This window comes from Neophocaena asiaeorientalis, unplaced genomic scaffold (assembly GCF_003031525.2).
Source record: "Neophocaena asiaeorientalis asiaeorientalis breed wild unplaced genomic scaffold, Neophocaena_asiaeorientalis_V1.1 scaffold119, whole genome shotgun sequence".
Taxonomy (NCBI): domain Eukaryota; kingdom Metazoa; phylum Chordata; class Mammalia; order Artiodactyla; family Phocoenidae; genus Neophocaena; species Neophocaena asiaeorientalis.
This window is the reverse complement of record NW_020175821.1, coordinates 4499067-4516169: the sequence shown is the minus strand read 5'-3', so window position 1 is coordinate 4516169 and position 17103 is coordinate 4499067.

Below are 17103 nucleotides of genomic sequence, written 5' to 3'. Positions count from 1 at the left end.
GGGCAAAACAGGGAGGGGCCCCCAAACCAAAAAAAAAAAAAAAAAAAAAAAATCTTTTGAATATCCTGTCAGGTTTCAACCAGGACAAGCAGTAAATATTCCTGGCAGTATTGAACAACTCCATGGACACAAAACAGGTCCCCATAAGATGGTGCAAAAGATACTACTCTCTTAAGATCCAGAGCCACTCCCAAAGATAACTGAAAGAAAGACATAGACAATTCCCCTGAGAGCTGGCAATAGTCAGCAGGACCCTAGCCACAAAGGGAAAGCAACCCACATTTCTGTCCAGCTATATTTTGGGGGTCTCCAACCTGATGGTTGCCAAGCCAAGTTCTCAGAACACAAAATGAGACAAACTAGAAGGCAATAGCTATACCCGAGAAAGACTCGATAATTTGTTTTTTCCTGCCAATCCAAATGTGGAAAGGAAGGGACAATGTGAAATTTTACCTTCTTTTGACCAGGAACCACAAACAGAGATCTGGGAGAGCTGGCTTTGGTAAAAATTCTTCCCTTTTGCCAACTTCTGCCAATTTTCCCAGGATGCCACCTGTAGGCTCTGGAGTGAGTGGGGTGTCCCAGTGGGTTTCATCCTAGTCACCAGACACTGTAGAGGAGGAACGATAATCTTCCCTCTGCTCCTTATAGTGAATGCCTAGCTGAGACCCCTTTTCCTCCAGGGCACTTCATAAATGGATAAGTTTATCCAAGATGGTGAAGAGAGCTGTAATTCAAGATTATCTTTGGTAAAGTTCACCTACTTGTTCAGCCTCAAAACAAAATTTTATTCACCTGAGATCTCACACAGGACTCAGCCTAGTTTAAGTCGGATCCAGTCCAACCCCAGACCCAGTCCAGTGTCTAAGTTGCACCCAGTTTGACTCCGGCCAGTTTCTGGCCCCAGTCCCAAAAAGACATGCTCCAATAAAGTCTGAAAGCTCATAGTGCAAAATCTGCAGAGCTAGGATCCAGGAGGAGAGGGATTTACCATTACCTCCAGAGGCAGTGAGAAAGCAGAGTTCAAGGGGCTCACAGGCACCTGGTTGCTCATTTCTCCTAGGGGCCCATTAGGGGTCTACTTTGATTCCCTCTTCTGACACCAGAACTGCTAATAGATTAACTGAGGCATATTAAAGATTTGAAAAGTTGATTTGAGCAAAAATCAATTCAAATCAAGCAGAGCCAGGCTTCCCTGGCTGTGCAGTGGTTAAGAATCTGCCTGCTAATGCAGGAGACAAGGGTTTGAGACCTGGTCCAGGAAGATCCCACATGCCACGGAGCAACTAATCCCGTGCTTCACAACTATTGAGCCTGCGAGCCACAACTACTGAACCTGCCTGCCACAACTACTGAAGCCTGCATGCCTAGACCCCATGCTCTGCGACAAGAGAAGCCACCACAATGAGAAGCCTGGGCTCCACAACGAAGAGCAGCCCCCACTCACCACAACTAGAGAAAGACCACACACAGCAAGAAAGACCCAATGCAGCCACACACACACACAAAAATTGTTACAAAAAAACAAATCAGGCAGTGCCAAACCAGAAGTGTTTAGGAGCACTCCCAGTATCAGGTATTATGTATAGGTCTTTAATACATTTTGAATTACTTTTTGTGAGTGGTGTAAGACAGGGGTCCAATTTCATTTTTCTGCATATACTTTTCCAGTTTTCTCAACACCATCTGTTGAGGAGACTTACTCCTCCCATTGTATAAATTAAAAACAGAAGGCCTAGAGAAAATAAGTTACTTACTTAAGGTGATAGAGCCTGTAAGAAATCCACGTTTTTTTTCACTAAACCACACAGACCTAAACTTTGTACATATGTAGGCCTTCCATTTCCAAGATTTCTAGGTAGGGCCTTTCAGGGGACTCCTGGAAATGTACCTCATAACTGGTTTTTCCATTATTCTTCTACCATTGAACTTAAAGAAGATGTAATTAGGAGAGAAAAGCAAAGCAAAGGATGGGAAGGTAGAAGTGGAGCAGGAATTTTTGACATGGAGTATAAAGGAAAGGGCAAGAGTGAAAGAAGCAGATTATTCCCTCATCAGTCACATGGGAGGGAAGGCTGAGCAGAAACAGCTCAGTTCTTGTCCACACAGCTAGTATTCAGGTCCTTTTTCCCATTGCATTTGTGAGGGAAAGAGTCACATGCCTAGACATATTATTAGAGTGGTCAAAGATGTCTTAACCAATGCAGAACTAAAAATCTAACAGGCCTATGCCTAGGCCAAAGAATGTCTAGATGGGACAGTCATCATAAGTTGCGATCTTCCACAGTTGGCCATGTTTGTCTTTTTTTTCCCAAAAAAAATATAATCTAATTAATTTAACCTAAGTATCCTTATTGACATTTTTACAACCTGTTCTATGTGTTTACCTGCTTATTTGTCATATAGACATGGATAATTCACTTCTTCAATTAATCTACATTCCTTAAAAAGCCACGTGTACTATTATTCTATTAGTCACCATTTACAAACAGAATTCACTGGTGTAGCTTAAAACAGGATGAGTTCATCATTGGAACACACTCTGGTCAGAATTCACTCTTTTCTTTTACCTTTTTTACTTCATTTTTTCTAGTAATTATTTTCTCATTATGATAAAATACACATCACATAAAATTTACCACTTTAAGTGAACAGTTCAATGGTATTAAGTACATCCATACTGTTGTGCAACCATCACCACCATCCATCTCCAGAACTTTTTATTTTCCAAAACTGAAACTCTGCACCCATTAAACACTAACTTCCCATTTTCCCCTGTCCACAGCCCCTGGGAACCACCATTCTATTTTCTGTCTCTGTGAATCTGACTATGCTAGGTACCGGATATAATTAGAATTATACAATATTAGTCCTTTTGTGTCTGGCTTATTTCACTTAGCACAATAATGTCCTCAAGTTTCATCCATGTTGTAGCACATGCCAGAATTTCATTCCCTTCTGAAGCTGAATAATACAAATGTATATAAAATTTGTTTACAAGTTTACATTTATTACATACATTGTAACTCCTTGTTTGTCCATTTCTTTGTCCATGGATATGGTGTTGTTTCCATCTTTTCGTTGTGAATAATACTGCTATGAACATGGGTGGACAGACATCTGGTTGAGTCTCTAATTTCAGTTCTTTTGAGTATATACTCAGAAGTGGTCTTGCTTAGGTCAAATGGTGGCTCTATGTTTAACTTTTTGAGAAATTGCCTTTCTCTTTTCAGTGGGAGCTCTACCATTAAATGTTCCCGCCAGCAATGCACAACAAATTCCAATTTCTCCCCATCCTCAACACTTGTTATTTTCTGTTTTTTTAGTACACCCATCCTAATGGAGGTGAACTGGTATTTCATTGTGGTTTTGATTTGCATTTACCTAATGATTAGGGATGTTGAGGGGCACTGACTCTTGGATAACCATTAAGTTAGAAGGAGACTGCCTGGGCTTAAAATCTAGCTCCACCATTTATCTCTTCTGTGACCTTGAATGACTCGTTAAATCTCTCTAAGCCTCAGTTTCCTCAACTGAAAAATGGAGAAAATAATTAACTACTTCACTAAGTCTTTGTGAGGATTAAGTTAACTCATTCACATACAAAGCTAGCGTAGTACTTGAAACACATAAGCGTTCGTGAAGAGGTAGCAATTTCATGCTATTGTTCATGCTATTGTTCTTGCCACTGTTACCATTATTATTATTATTAGCTTAGAAATCATCATAAGTTTTTTAAGCAAAGATATATACAACACTCTAATATTCTGTGGCATCTTTTAGGAAAACCATTGGCTTCCTAAGTGCTAAAGCACAGCTATACATTAAATTGATAGACTTGTGAGCCTAGAAATTTCCCTGAATGGTGAGAATATTAAGTAATTATGAACAAAGTTAGTCTCATAAAAGTTCCATTAAACACCTACAAGTTTGCAAAAAACTAACTGCCTTTTAGAACTAAAAAGCTAAAATTAAATTTTTTCCTGTTCCTTAGAACCAGGTGTAGAGAAACAGAAGTTGGGTTAAAGATGTAGTAGATTGTGAATGTCTGCTCCCATCTTTGGATCATGAGGCAATTGGGTATATTCATGATAGGAACTCTTCTTTCTCCAGCCAAAAGCAAGTTAGTAAATGAAAGTGCCTGAAACCACAATCTGGACACGGCTTGTGACACAACATGGACACAGCCAGGGCTGAGATCAGACTTGGAAAGGGCCCTTCTCTCCCTCTGAAAAATGTTTGTGCTAGTCTTAAGAAACTAATGGGAAGATCACCAACACACTGCCTGGTCTTCCCTGGGATCTTCAAGAACAGAGGGACCAAGTGGGTCCTTCGTAGAAGGACCTCCGTAGAAGGTAGAAGGACCTTCTCCTTCGTAGAAGCCATATGGAAGAGATGGTAAAACAAACAAAAGCAAAGACAAAATAATTAGGCCTAAGTGTGTGTGTGTGTGTGTGTGTGGGTGTGTGTGTGTGTGTGTGTGTGTGTGTGTTGGTGGGGATAATCAAAAGCTCACACACATAGACATATATTTTTCTTCTTGAAAAGGAATCTGTATGTATTTACTTGATTTGTACTTGGATTCCAAAGTCTTGTACCCTTTCCACTTGCTGTAGGCAGCTAGATGGAGTACTACCTGAAGCTGGAGCTATATTTATCTGAATGCCATTTTTATAGACCGATCACAGAGGGAGTACCACACTGATTGCCTCTGCCCACAAAAGAGCTTTCCAAATGTTCATGTAAAAACTTTGAAGTGAAAAATTCCAAAAGTGATTTAGACAATAGTTTAAATTGGTTAAATTGGTTTCAGACAGTATGCAAAATCCCAAAGTGAAGTCTGAAGTTCCTGTGATCTCCAGCCCTGAAAGAGAACGGCAGGAGAGGACTCTGTGCTAAGAGTAAAAAAATGATACAAAGTTACTTGTTCCGTAAGACACAGGCATTTGTATGGTAATTCTGCTGAGCTCCTCTTATACCACATATCAAATTTCCCTGAAACCGGATGGTCAAGAAGGAAGTAAAAAGAACTGACATTTACTGAGCTGATACTCTGTCATGCATTAGACCAAGCAAACTTCATGGTAATTATTACATAACTCAGAGGAGAAGAAAAATCAGACGGATAAAGTAAATTGCTCAAAATCACAGAGTCAGTAAGCTCAGGTCTTTCTCCCTGTAAATCCAGTGCATATTGCATTATACCCTAAATCTCTTACCTGTAGCTTCTGTTTCTGAATAGTGGAGGTAGAAAGGTCTCTATTAATCTCAGCTCTCTTAGGCAAGACATGACCCTACTAAATATATGACCTCATTCATCATGCATCGAGAGGGCTGCCAGGGCAGCTGGAACAGGGAGAGTGAGGACAAGGGTATTTCCTTGATCATACTGAAACCTGCTCAACAGGACATCTCTGAGCAGAGAAAAACATCCTGACTGCTGCAAAATAGTCAATGATGGCATAGGATAAAGGCAAACATTTGGGTTGGCACCAGCCATTAATGGAATTCCTGATGGACAAGACCATCAGACAGTGGGAAGAACCACTTTTGTAATCACTTGTAGAGTGACAGCATGGCCAGAGTGAGTGATTTGTAGCTCAGTTATATTTTTGCATACTTTGTCTCTCTTTGTGCCCACATGGATCCATTGGTCTTCTGTTTGGCATTCACCTTAATCCTCTGTTGTCCCCTTTACTCCTAGGAATCAAGTATGAGTTAACAGAGGTAGGATCCTCCAAAAGGTACCTGGGCTTTCTCCACAATCATCTTTAACTCCACACATTCCAAGAGGTATCCTCACTGCAAGCACAGAAGACTCCAAAGGACACAGAAGGCTCTACAGCCTTCCACACTTTCCTAGGGCACAAAGACACCTTAACAAGAAATGGCTCAATTTATGTTTTCATGCAGTGTTCTTTCTACAAAAGGATCTTATTCAGAAGAACTTTTCATCTGTCACCATATTGGTCTAATAAGATAGACAGGAATGGCTATTACCCAGATTTTATAAAAGAAGAATTCAAGAAACAGCAGTAACAGTGACTGTGGCATTTTTAAAAGCTCTTTCTAGGTTGTGAATTCTAGGCACTATAATTATCTGCATTCAGCCCTTACCTAAAGTTGTCTCAGATGCCTGTGGTTTGGATCCCTAATAAGGATATTTTCCATTAAACTTAATTTGCGTTGAAAGTCTTTCAGACTTGAGATTAGTAATAAAATGCTATCCTTAGCCCATATGATTAAGGTCCCTTTTATTCCCAGGGGACATTTTTGAGGGAGGGTCAGACAAGAGCATTCCTGTCTAAGATGACCATCCTAAAACTTGCAGTGGGAGAAGAAATGAAACCCCAAGGTGCCTTGTTTGTCTCCCAGTCCCCTCCTCTTGGCTCATCATAGTTGTCTTATATCTCCCCTAATTTTGAAAAGTGATTCTCTCTGGACCTATGATAAATATAAGGTAAGTTACCTCTTGCATTTCCTTGACAACCACCACTTCCTCTAGGAAGAATTTCCTGTGCTTCCCAGGTAGGGACAAGTAACCCTCCTCTGTACCCTAACACCAGCCTGAATATCTTTCTCTTTGTCATTTATTGAACTACTGTGTATCAGTTTATCTTAAAGTGTAAGCTTTTTACTAATATAAAAAATATGCATATATTATGGGCTTCATTCCTTTGATGACCTTTTGTTATTTGAGGGTTTAATTAAGAGTTTCATCAAATTTACTCTTAGCTCATTTAAAGTTTTAAAAAATGTTATGTCCTTGGTTGATGGTAAATATGTGACAAACCTGCTATCAATAAGGCATAAAATCTGAGTTGTTAAGACCATCATATTAGTTTTCTATTTTTGAGTAACAAATTACCACAAACTTAGCAGCTTGAAACAATTACCTAGTTATTATCTGGTAGTTCAGTAGGTCAGAATTCCGGGTGGTCTCATCTGGGTCCTTTGCTCAAAGTTTCACACTAAGGTGTTAGCCAGCTGCAGTCTTTATCCGGTTCTTAAGGTCCTCTTCTGTTCATTGGTTGTTGATAGAATTCATTTCCTTCTTATCCTTTCCATACGGCCCCTCCATCTTCAAGCCAGCAATGGTGGGCTGAGTCCTTCTCGTGCTTCAAATCTCTCTGACTTCTTCTACTCCCAGCCAGAGAAAACTCTCTGCTTTTGAAAGGCTCATGTAATTGGTTTGGCCCATCAGGACAATCTCTCTTTTACCATTTAACTTAACATAATCAAGGGAATAACATCAGGGGGCATGGGAGTTACCTTTAAAATTCTGCCTACCACAACCATGACTGTGCTACTTTTAATCAGATATATCTGCATTTTGTCATCTTTCTGTCTATAGTAAGGATATGATTTTCTATGAGGGATGTTTAGAATTAAGACATGCAACCTGCAGTCCTGAAGCAGTTAGAGAAACACTCCCGTGGTCTTGACTTCTGAGGAAGTATGTGCTACAAAAATGAGCAAACCAGTCATCTCTACTGGGCAAGTAATAATAAAGGTGGCCTTGATTTCAGAGGCAGGAGATGGCAATGGTTCTATTAAAATATATCATTACCCCAAAAGAGTAAGGTTGTGACCACCATGAGTTGGAAATTCAGCTATCCTGCTGTCAAACCACAGTTATGTTGTGCAATGAAGAGTTTCTGAGCTAAATATAATTAAGCTGCTTTCCTGATTGTAATGGAATTAAATTTCAGCTATATCTTATAGTTTTTATTGTTACAAAAGTATACCAACTATAGCCATCATGATAGATACTACTTTAAATGTTTTGTAACATATAATATTTAGCTTATGTGTTAACAAAATCTCTAATAAATCAACCCCATATAATTTTATTGGGCTGTTACACAATACTGTCTAGAAGAAAGAAGATGGACCAAAGCAGATCCAGGAGTAGGTTTTATGAACTGTGTTTACAGAGAATACAAAGGGACTGGAAGTTTACAGAAGAAAAAAGAAAAGGTATCTCAAACAGTCACTATCATTTAGGAGAGTATTTTCTTTTCAGTAACCCCCTGGAAGGAAAGGACTATTTACAACTTCATCTATCTTTTTGTCTCCCACAAATAATGCCGAATTTCATGATTTGAACATGGTAGGTGCTCCAGAAATATTTGTTAAATAAGAAATGAATCAATGTTCATTCCAAAACTTAAGAAGTATTTTAATAGTGAAAAATTGAAACTAATTTTAATGTTCAAAAATAGAGAACAATTTAAAAATAGTTTACAGTCCATCACACTCAGAAAGAATATAATATATAGTGAAATAAAAATTGTGAAATGAATTATAGATGACAAAGGCAATTTACTAAATAGCACAAAATATTTCATTAATTACGGGATATTAAAAGATATACAGAACATACTACTTTGGTTATCTCTGGGGGTCAGATTGCAGGTTGTTTCTTTTTTCTTCCTTGGGATTTTTTGGTAATTTCTGAATTTTATTCCTTTGTAATCAAATTTGAAAAAGAAAAAGCTACTGAAACCAAGAAATGAAAATGAATCAAGCTTGAATTGCAAGCTAGAACTTTCAACAGAGCATAGTTGATTCTTTGCCATGGACACCAAGTCATTTCCTTCTTTTCAGGGGCATTCATATCACTACGCTGCGTTTTTCCCAACTGAGATGACACAATGGAAAGACCATTCCTACACCAAGCCCTGAGGCATAGGAAAATGGAGTGTCAGTCTGAGCATCTGCAGATCAGGAAAACAAGTCATGGAGCAGGACCAGTGTAAGATTCTAAGCTTATATCACCTGCTGATCAGCTACTATACTTAAAAAAATTATACACACTGTAATCCCCTCTATCTGTTCCTCAGCCTCTATGAAGGAGAAGGGATTTGGAGCAAATGTCCTTTACTTTTATTTTATTTAATCTTTCTGTGCCTTGATTTTGCCATCTTCCTTATGAGTCACAGGGCCAACTAACTTCAAGAATTCAGCTGGAAAACTCCAGTAATACTTAGCTACTAAGTTGAATTTTTAGGGCTGCCTGACTGCTGTGAATCCTGCATCTTCTTGTCCCCTTCCTTCACCCTACCCTTACCCACTAAATAGCCAGTTTACCCTGCAGTTCACTGAGCTATTCCCCCTCTCAAAGAGTAAACTTGTCTATGATTCCAGTAAACTTTATCCCCAAGTTTGAGCAAATGTCCTTTAAACGGAGAAAGGAGGAAGATCAATTACCCCAAATTACTTCAGATTAGATCTTAGTCAGAATCCCTCCCCAGAATGGAATTAGCTTCCCTATTGGATTCAGGGTCAGGGCTGGAACTCACAGCCCAGGGATGACAGGCTCTCAACAAAGACTGAAAAGCATCATTAACATCAAGCAGCCCTATTTGTCCTTGTCCCCTTCATCTTCCTTGAACTCCTGGTTTTGCTTATATTTCTCTGAAATCCTTTGAAAAATTCCTTTTAAAACAAGTGGGCGCCTGACTCATTGGCCTACTTCCTCTGTTTTCCACCCAACTGGTAAACAATGGGCTCTATTCAAGTGTGTCCTGTCTGTGAGCTGGGAACCTGCATGTAGACAAAGCTCATCATTGCAGGGCAGACTGCCAGACCCATGCTCTCTTCTGCTCAACTCCTGGGCTCTGCCACTCTGTTATAAGGGCCACTTGACAAAATGCAAAACATTCTCATGGTCCTATGACCCCAGAGCTCACTGTCTCCCTTTTCCCCTAGGCCTCCAATTAAGTATCACCCTAAATTCTCACGTCAATGCATTTGAGAACAGCCTTTCGAAAGATAATAGAAGCAATAACAGGAGGTATCAGGTCCCAGTCACATGATTTTCCATAAGGACTACCATGTTTTATGTATAATCAGTTTAAGGACTATGTCCTAACTCTCCTCCTAGGTTATTTTTTACATAGATGGTACTTGCCGGGGAAGAGAAAGCTCTGCAAAATTAGGGATGTGACAAGTCATGGAAATACATAGGCTTGTTTAAGCATTTGGGAACAGCAAAAGGTGACTGAATACAGCAGTAGAATCAGACTATAGAAAAAAGAGGAATAGGACAAAGCTTCAAGTTAAAAGGGGGCCCACAGGACAAGAAGAACTGAATCTAAATGACAGGGATGATTCAAAGAATATGAAAACACTGATTTGAAAAGATATATGCACCCCTATGTTCATTATGGCATTATTTACTGTAGCCAAGATATGGAAACATGGGATATATATATATACACACACACACATGTATGTATACATATGTGCGCACACACACACACAGAGTGGAATACTACTCAGCCATAAAAAGGATGAAATAATGCCATTTGTGACAACATGGATGGACCTTGAGGGTATTATCCCAAGTGAAATAAGTCAGATGGAAGTGACAAATACCATATGATTTCACTCATATGTAGAATATGAAAAACTAATAAACAAATAAAAAAAAATAAATGAATAAACCAAACCAAAACAAACACATAGATACAGAGAACAGAACAGTGGTTACTAGAAGGGGAGGGTAAAATGGCTAAAGGGGATACATGCATGGTGATGGATGGAAACTAAATTTTTGGTGGTGATCACACTGTAGGGTACACAGAAGTAGAAATATAATGTACACATAAAACATACAATGTTATAAATCAATGTTACCTCAATTAATTGAAATACATAAACATTATAAATGAATGAAAGAATGATAGAGCAGCCCTGAGGTGAGAGAGAGAGAGATGCAGAGACAGAGAAACCTTGCTTGCTCTTAAGGAAAACACAACCCCACTGTCATAATCAGAGTCACAGGAGGAGCTTTTGCAAATTGTGTAGACCCTCCCTTCCCAAGAATTTCATTTCTTTCCTGAGGATCACTGCCTTCCTTCTTCCCTCCCCCCCTCCCTCCCTCCCTCTCTTCCTTCCTCTCTTCCTTCCTTCCTTCTTTCTTCTTATCTTTCCTTCAACATAAATCTGAACAACTCCAGCCTTCTTAGAAATCTTCAGTGACCTCCCACTGACCTGAGATTAAGTTCTTGCCCCCAGACCTGGCAATTCGAACCCACTGACCTTTATCTCACACCTTCTCCCCCTCACTATGTTCTAACCACAGTGGACTTTAATTTCCTCAAAGCTGTAAGTTGTATCCTAGGTCAAGGTTTCCCTACTTGCTGCTTCTTCAAAATAGAATACGCCCTCCTCTTCTTCGCTGAGCTCAGCAATTCTCAAATCTTTAGGGCTTAGGATTTCTTCACACTCTTAAAAATCAGTAAGAATTCCAAAGAGCTTTTATTCAATGCAGATTCTATCTATGGATATATACTTGTTACAGATTAAAACTGGGAAATTTTAAAATATTTAATCCATTTTAAAATAACATAGAAAACTGATTCTACTTTAACATAAATAACATATTCTATGGAAAATAACTACATTTACCAAAACCAAAAATACATTAGTGAAAAGAACAGCATTGTTCTACATTTTTGCAAATCTCTTTAATGTCTGGTTCAAAAGATTGTTTCTCATAACTGCTTCTATGTTCAATCTGCTGTGATATCATGTGTCCTGTAGCCTCTGGAAAACTCTACTGTACACTTGTAAGAGAATGAAAATTTTAAAAATGACTATTTACTTCTTAGTAGTATTATGAAATAGGTTTGACTCCTGAACCCTCTAAAAGCTTCTTAGGCAGACACCTCCAGGGATCTCAGGCTGTACTTTGAGAACTTCTACTTCTTTCTTTTTTTCCTCAAGTTTATTATGGAACCGTTGACAGATAAAACTGTAATACATTTAAAGTGTACAGCATGATTTTGATATACATATGCATTATGAAAGGATTCCCACAACTGAGTTAACACATCCATTACCTCACATACTTTTTTGTGTGTGATGACATTTCAGTTCCACTCTCTCAACAAATTTCAATCATACGGTACAGCATTACCAACTAATCAACTATAATCACCATGTTATACATTAGATCCTCACACCTTACTAATCTTGTAACTGAAAGGTTGTAAGCTTTTATCAACTTCTCCCCATTTCCCCCACCCTCAGCCTCTGGCAACCACTCATTCTATTCTCTGAGTGTGACTTTTTTTTAAGGTTTCACACAGAAGTGATACCACGTAGTATTTGCCTTTCTCTTTCTGGCTCATCTCACTTAGCATAATGCCCTCCAGGTTCATCCATGCTGTCACAAATGGCATGATTTTCTTTTTTAAGGGTGAATAATATTCCGCTGTATATATAGACCACATTTTACTTATCCATACATCTGTCAATGGATACTTAGGTTGTTTCCATACCTTTGCTACTGTGAATAATGCTGCAATGAACATGAGAGTACAGATATCTCTTACAGATTATAATTTCATTTCCTTTGGATAAATACCCAGAAGTGGAAATGCTGGATCATATGGTAGTTCTATTTTTAATTTTTTGAGAAAGCTTCATACTGTTTTCCATTGTGGCTTTACCAGCTCATGCTCCCACCAACAGTGGTACATAAGTGTTCCTTTTCTCCACATCCTTGCCAGCATTTATTTTGTCTGATCTTAAAGATTAAATTTGCAAGGAGGTCTCCCTTGACCTCAAAGAACAGGTTGTCCTCTGCTCCTATAACAACACCCTCTACCCTTCTGTCAAAACACTCATCATACCTATAAATGAACCAATAATTTGCATGAGGACAGACCATGTCTAGCTTTGTCCACAGTGAATCTCCAGTGCTCAGCCCACATAGCAGGGATTTGAGAATCTTTGTGGAAGGGAGGAAGACATAGAGGAAGGGAAAGAGAGAGGGAGGAAGATAATCAGACCTAGTGACACAACTTTTTGACAACTGCTGCATTCCTTCAGCAGGATGTATACAGAGACATAACTCTCTACCACAGGCTGATGCAGCCCTGAGTTCCATTTTCCTCTGAAAGAGGGTGCGAGAGGGAGGCAGGTAAAAGACTGGGAGTGAGGAGACAGAGGTGAGATAGAATAGAATAACAGGAGCACATGTGCTGGAATCTTTCATTAATGCAGTCCTTTGACAGTGCAGATTGAGTATTTGCAATTTGCCAGGCACTCTTCTAGGCATATGGGAAGAAAACAGAGAAAAAGTTCTGGCCTCAAGGAGCTTCATTCAAACCTGAACTCAACTCCAGCTTCCATCACTTGATAAATGGGTGGCCTTGGATTAGTTCCTTAACCTCCCTATGCTTCATTTTCCTCATCTGTAAAGTGTGAACAAGACTTAAGAGTTCCTGGATGAGAACCAAATAAAAGGATCTCTGAAATGTACCTGATAGAGAGTCTGGTACAGAGTAGGTGTTTAATAAACGAAAATCTTTCCAGTGGCAACTCATATTCCAAAATTTATTTCTTCATATGTAGAAACTGCAATACTATCCTATAGACCAGAAACCAACCATTTACAGGATCTCATTTGGGTAGTGGGAGGGTGTGCACGTAAGGTCCTCAGAAGGTTCAGGAGGGCTGCAGTGTCACTCTTCCTATAGAGAAACAGTACTTCTGGCTCCCTCTATACTTCAGAAGGCACCTGGATATTTTTACATTGCTCCACAATATTGAAGAATAAAACCATACAGAATACTATGCCCATCTTAAGCAATGCAGTCCTTCAAGGCAGGCCAAAAGCATAAAACCACTTTAAAGAATATATTCAGAGCCAACTATCTGTAATTGACTAGCTATTCACATGATTTCTTGTGTATCGTAATGTTACTGAAGTTTTCAGTCCCACCTCTGATTGAGTTTGGCTTGACCTTTCTGAGAAGCCGAGACTGCCTTTGAAATAGGATAACTGGGAGAAAGAAAAATGGATTGGGATCTTTATTTCTGTTTTTCTTTTGCCACCTCCTTTTGGTGACTCCTATATAGTTAGGATCACTCTGGAGAAGTGAAAAGTAGAGGAAGAAAAAGGAGAGTCCTATCCAGCTGATTTTGCTATATGTTACAAGCCTGCTAAAAACATTTGGAGTTAGAGAATATTTTAAACATGGATGAAATAAAGTTAGAGAATTACTTGTGTGGATTTAATTTCCTCAGACTACTCCCATGGTTCCTTAGCAGGAAATATTCATGAGCCAACTATACAGAATAGTAGTTATTATTCAAGAGATGTGGGCTTAGGTGGAGGTTTGATGCCATAGCAGACCTCACTGACTTAAACTGTTCTTCAAGTTGAAGAGCTGAATGATGTCCGAAGGGACTGAAACACATATTGCTTTAGAGTGTGTCAGGAAGACCTGAAAGTTCCCACATGGAAATGAAATTCATTATTGGCAAGCACGGTGACAGGACACCCCAAAGGACAGAGCCACAAAGAACTCACAGAGCCCTGTGGCTAACTACATGGCCTAGTTTGATCTTAAAGTCATTGTCTTGGATAATCCTTTCAAATTTGTTCCTGCACTTACAAGCCACTCAACACATGACTGAGCTCTCCCTCTCAGGTTCTTTTATACTGACCTGTCAGAGGAGACTTTCAGCAAACACAGATATCATGTCAAATCATCCAACAGATGTCCCTTGCAAATGAATTGGAGCAGAACCAACTATATGGAGAATTCATAAACAAGGAGACACTCACCCAAGGATTTTCAAAGGATTGGCATAGTTCTTTGTACAGAGAATTCAGTCTCTTGGGTGGAACACGAGCGATCCAGAGCAACAGAAAATCGACTCTTGCCCCAAATGGGGCTTGCGCTGCCTTATAGGAGAGGCAGAAGGATATTTTAGAGCCTAAACTCTTCATCATCTCAATAAAGTAGTCTTCAACTCCATAGCTCTAAGAAGTAACAAATTTCAACAACTGAGATAAAAGGATTTAGGAGAGAGAAACCCAACATTCAGCCCCATTTCAGTCAGTGGCTTTCTCACCATATTGGGAAGGGGTGGGCCAGAATCGTCTGATCTGTTTCTGATTTCCCTCTTCACTGGCAAGAGGATTTTACTGCAGGAAAACTAATATCTGACTGGGCTCCAAGTGCCAAATAAGAGCACTCCATGTTGATTCCAGGCCACCAAAGGGTTTGGGGTCACCAAGTCACAGACTGTGAATATGAATACTTGATGAGTTTTACAGGTGACTGGGTGAACAAAGGAAAACCCAGGAGATACACAAAGGTGGAAACTAGAAATTTCTCATTTGAATTCTTTAACATATCTCACTCTGATGGTTCTGAATATAAAAGAACCGCAGACCCTTCAAATGAAGTTACTGAGTTTAGGTTTCTGGCCCACGTGAGAAGAGGAAGTATGCTCACTAAGATTTACAAGACACCTCGAGGCACCAGGGAAACGGTCAATTTATTGGCAGGATAATTTTGTTGTTGTTTTTACTGTTCAAATGGGCAGGCAATGAATCCTATTTAAAAAATCAAAATGCCAATTCAACACTGTCTACTTCTGACTTAATTTTATTCTAGCAACAGCCCAGAATTTTTTGAAAACCTCCTATGTGTCAGGCACGATATTAGGCATTAGGAATATAATAGTCAATAAGGCACTGTCCCTTACTTCAAGGAATCTTCATCGTTTGAACAATTTTATTATTTATATATGTGTTGAAATTACCAGAGCATTTAGCTCAAACCAAGGACTCAGATTAAACTTTGTAAAGGAGATCTTGGCTGAAATGAGTCTTAAAGGATATAGAGATAAGTGTATACATTTTTTAATGGTGATGGTTTTATAAGAAGAGAAAGAAAAAGAAATCTCCCCCTACCACCACCCCTTCTCGCTCTCTTCTCTCTCCCCACCATGTTAGGACACAGCAAAAAGATGGCCATCTGCAAGCCAGGAAGAGAGCTCTTATCAGAAACTGACCATGATGACACCCTGATCTCAGACTTCCAGCCTCCAGAACTGTAGAAAAATTGACTTCTGTTGTCAAACCCCCCAGTCTGTGGTGTTTTGTTATGGCAGCCCAAGCAGACTAATAAAGCAGGTAGCACCATTTTATAGGAACAGCATAGGAGATTTAAAGGGGTCACTAGGACATAGAGTGAGTAAAGTTGGTTATTCCAGGGGTTTACTTGCTAAATCCTAGTGTATAGCTCCAACCACCATGGGATATAGTGTACTTTCCCACGGGTATGCCACAGCCTACTGTTCCAACAGTAACAGGGAATAAAGACACAGCAAATTCAGGGAGTGCAATAGTCCTATACTGGACAAGTGGACACGACCTCTGTGGTTAGGGGTGTGGTGCAACATCTGTCACTGACACATAAGTGCCAATCCTGCTTATTCCTTTCCCTGGGAATGGCCACAGATGTTTCCATAACTGGTGTGTTTGCTTCCCCTGTGCGGTTCGCCCAGGCACATCACATGCAGTGTTCTCACTGAGTCATCAACTTTTCAATTCAGGTAAAGTAAGTAGAAAAATGAGACAACTGCCCAGATAATTTGATTCTGGGGGGAAACGATATTAATTGGTTGCTTCTAGGGTGTTTGTGTATTTGGCAGGGAGTGGGGAAATTACCAAATGCTGGAGACTGCACGTTTCTCAAAACTTTTATAAATTTGGAATTCTTTCACTCCTTTTTATGTTGTTCATGAGTATTAGAATCAAGACAGGATATTGTGCATTATATTCCCTGAACAACAGATTGTCAGGCTGAGGCTTAAAAGGTAAAGCAATATGGTAGCAATGAACATATTATTAGAGCTCAAACATCACTACTAAATTCACAACCTCAAATCAAGTCCTTAACCTATCACTCTCATGCAGTCTACCAATAATTTTTATTATCTAACTTTTTTCATGAATCCGGTGAAAAGTACTAGCAATTGTTTAACTCTGTCATGTGATCTGCATTTCTAGTATATTACTAGCTTGTGGTTAATCAGGAAATTCAGAGACCTTTGTCTTTAAATCATGTTATCAGAACATACCCTTCCAGGGCTTCCCTGGTGGCGCAGTGGTTGAGAGTGCGCCTGCCAATGCAGGAAACGGGTTCGTGCCCCGGTCCAGGAAGATCTCACATGCCGCGGAGCAGCTGGGCCCGTGAGCCGTGGCCGCTGAGCCTGCGCGTCCGGAGCCTGTGCTCCGCAACGGGAGAGGCCACAACAGTGAGAGGTCTGTGTACCGCAAAAAAA